Below are 3,698 nucleotides of genomic sequence, written 5' to 3'. Positions count from 1 at the left end.
TGAGAGTTCCACAAAGGAGGGAAGATTGAACACCCCAACAACGGAGGTAAAATTTAAATTAAATTGTCTTTGTTTATTAAATTATGTTGAGATTGGTTGAGTGTTATATTACCGGTGAAATTGGTTTGAATTATAATTGTGTTTTAAGTAGGTTATGGAATATTTATAATAATTATATTTATTGAAAAAAAAATGTAATTATTAAGTGTTGTTGGGAAAAGATAAAAAAGAAATTGTTTGGATGGTTGGTTAACGAAGAGAGGGAGAGGAGGAATTGAGAATGGGAGGAGAAAAAGGAAAAGTGAGTTATTAGGAAAATAAATAATAATAATGATATTATTAATAATATTATTATTATAAAGAAGCCTTTGAATTGCGTGAAATTTATCTTCTTCCTCCACTCATCACGCAAACCCTAGTCGCACGTCGCCACCCTCCTCCTGTAATCTTCTCCATTTGTTTTCTTCGTTCGCTGCTTGCTCAAACGGAGACGAGAACTGCCGCCCAACCGAGAACAATCATTTGTGCTGCATTTTACACTAAGTTGCCCGAACCCCAACTCGTCCCACTTCATTTGTTCCATATGTGTCCCTCCATGCTCTGTTCTCCGTCGCGACCTCACCGTTGAAGGGTGCCACTACTGCTAACTGTCGTTCGCTGGCCACGCCTCTCCGTCGAGCTTGGACGAAGCCCCATCGTCCACCGCACACCCGGCAGTCGAGGCCCTCTCTAAGCCGCACGCATCCCTCTTCACCAAAACGTGTGAGTCGCGTTCTTCACCCCAATTGACGACTCCCTGCTCCCAGCCGACCTCTCTTTCTTGAGCCATTTACATGCCGCTTCTTTGTAGTCAACCAAGTTGAGCAAATTTCTTACTATTGATAAGTGTTTTTTTATGGGTTTAGGTATACTCATCAAATGCTAAGTAATGGTTTGAGATAAATTCACAAATTGTTTACATTGGGTTTTTACTTGAAGGTTGACTTTCGTTGGAGGAATTGAGCGGTACATTTTGTCCCGTTCAAGGTTGTGTTTGGATTCAACCTCAGCTTGAGTAAGTTTGGGTTTTGGGCACTTAAGGAAAGTAAATGAGATGGTTAGTTGTCAAAATTAATAATGTTGGGTTTACTGTAAGGAAGAGACTATATTTTAGCTAATCTCCAGGTAAGAGGTTTTTCTATTAGAACCCACCTTGAAACTACACATATGTTTAGTAGTGTAGCTAAGGGAGATATAATATGACTATTTGAGATGACTTTATAAATGGTTACTTCGATAACCATATTATGATTGAGATACAATATAATTGAGGCATACTATAATTAAATATACTATGTTTGAGTTATGTTTGATTGAGCTATGATATTGATCTTATGATATACATGTATAGGCTATACTATTCTATTAGGTTTACCTATTAGAGTTGTACCATATGGGTGTCTCTTGGGATCACCACCTATGTATGCCGTGTGGTTAGTTTTGATGTGTGATTCGGTCGGGTCACAGTCCGACTCTCTCCTTTAGGGTGATTCGGTCGGGTCACAACTCGACTCTCTCCTTTAGGGTGATTCGGTCGGGTCACAACCCGACTCTCTCCTTTAGGGTGATTCGGTCGGGTCACAACTCGACTCTCTCCTTTAGGGTGATTCGGTCGGGTCACAGCCCGACTCTCTCCTTTAGGGTGATTCAGTCGGATTCACCGAGCCACTAGATAGCATGGGAGCACAATAGTATGCGGAGCTTTATTATATGACTTTAATGGAAGGTTAACAAACACATAGATTGGGTCCCTTAATGAGTATAAATTTATACCCATTCTTTTAAATATTTAATTTTACAGGATGTAAATGACAAGAAGTGACTGAAGTTCGCCATAGAAGATAGTTCAGTTTGGTTCAATAATTATGATTTCAGAACTCATATTTATTTATTTATTTGTATTTATGTTATTTCTTTCTATGGGCCAAAATTAGTATTTTAATTAGTTATTTTATTTATTTATGATATTTTTTACTAAATATTTAAAACATTTTCCTTTCAATTTTCCATTTTTCTTATCTTAAATAAAAAGTTTGTATTTAATTAAATGGTAATGGCCTCAGCTTAGTTAAAAAAATTGGATCGTTACACTAAATATAAACTATTTTTCAAAAATTCTTTGGTACATGATCGTTTAGATTTGGCTATCCAATATTCCAACAATTTTTTTTTTATGATCTTAAACAACAAATAATAGTTTGAAAAAAGTAAAAAAATAGTTCTTTTATATTTGGAATAGTAGTTTTAAAAAATAAAAGAAAATTTGCATAAGAAGAATAGAAAAAGATGATGGAAAGGAAAAGAAAAATTGCACAACAAAGAAGAAGGATCAAATTGAAGGGAAAAATATTATTTTAAAAAAATTGCAAAAGAAGAAGAGAAAAAGACGAAGTAAAGAAAAAAAAATGAAAACCTGGACTATTTTAAAAAAATTGCAAGTAGTTCTAATTTTGTTACTCTGGTTTGTTATATTTATAAAAATTAACCTTCAACTTAACTAAAAAAATAATAATAAAAGCATGACCAACGGTTGACCGATAAATTTCATATTTGAAAAGTAAATTTGATTCAAATATATCATTGATGTACATGATTTTTTTAAAAATAGAAAAATTGACAAACTATTTAAATTCTAGACAACAAAACAAGATTTATTAGAGTTGTTGTCAAATATTCCTTTTTCTATTTTTTTTTTGACAATGTTCTTTGATAAAATAATATGATTTATAATAAATATATTAGTTAAACTAATTTACCTTTTCTTTCGTAATATAGACCAGTATACTAATTTAAACTACGTTCGTTATACTATCGATATAAAATTTGATACCCAAACCAGGATAAGAATGAAATAATAAAAACAAAATAAAACTTATTTATTTATTGCCATAATTTCAAATTCAGAAAACTATTGCTGTATTTTGTTAATGTTGCAACTACCTAATTTAAAGTAGAACAATTAAATTGCTAATTTTATTTGAAGTAAAGAGAGTTTTTTTTAAAAAAAAGAATTTAAAATATAAAGTCAACAAAAAAAAGAATAACAAAATTAAGGAACATTTGCAAAAAAAAAAAAAAAAAAAAATAGCAAAAAGTTATAATAGTTGAAACTATGACACATATACTTTATTATATGTGAAAACAGTAAAAACAAAGTCCAATCTATACATCAAGAGCATTTTTTAAAGTAAAATTTTTGTCATATTTGCAAAATTCTAAAACAATTTTCTATATTTGTTATATCATATTCTTAAAATACTACTCTTTCAAATTTTCCTAAAACTAGAAGAGATGACCGACATCCAACCAAAATAATTATACAATGGAATGTGATGGTATTTATTATTATTTAACTCAATACATTTTAAAATTAAAACTAGAAGTAAAATGACAAAACTGAACATTTAGACATTTTTAGGATATATATCTTATATAGAGACAAAATTGAACAAAAATATAAAAGCACAAAAACCAAATTGAGCAATAGGAAATAGTATGTATATATTAGAAAATGAATGTGTAGCACGTGGCAATGAACGGCCTTGGGGCTTACTCTATAAATAGAAATCGATCGGTCCCACATTGCACAATAATAATTTTGATGTCTTTTCGGAAAGAATTCAAACAAGCAAAAACAGAATTTGGGGAAACGGTCATTT

At 31.3% G+C, this 3,698-nt stretch overlaps 1 long non-coding RNA gene across 1 annotated transcript; it reads left to right on the top strand.

Annotated features, from left to right (window-relative positions):
- The first annotated feature begins 346 nt into the window (after nt 1-346).
- Nucleotides 347-1,345, top strand: LOC116404408. The gene is made up of 2 exons (XR_004217255.1): nt 347-858; nt 979-1,345. It is a non-coding gene; the product is annotated as an uncharacterized LOC116404408 (long non-coding RNA).
- Nucleotides 1,346-3,698: the final 2,353 nt, after the last annotated feature.

This window comes from Cucumis sativus, chromosome 6, assembly GCF_000004075.3.
Source record: "Cucumis sativus cultivar 9930 chromosome 6, Cucumber_9930_V3, whole genome shotgun sequence".
NCBI classification, from domain to species: domain Eukaryota; kingdom Viridiplantae; phylum Streptophyta; class Magnoliopsida; order Cucurbitales; family Cucurbitaceae; genus Cucumis; species Cucumis sativus.
This window is presented reverse-complemented; position numbering and strand designations above follow the sequence as displayed.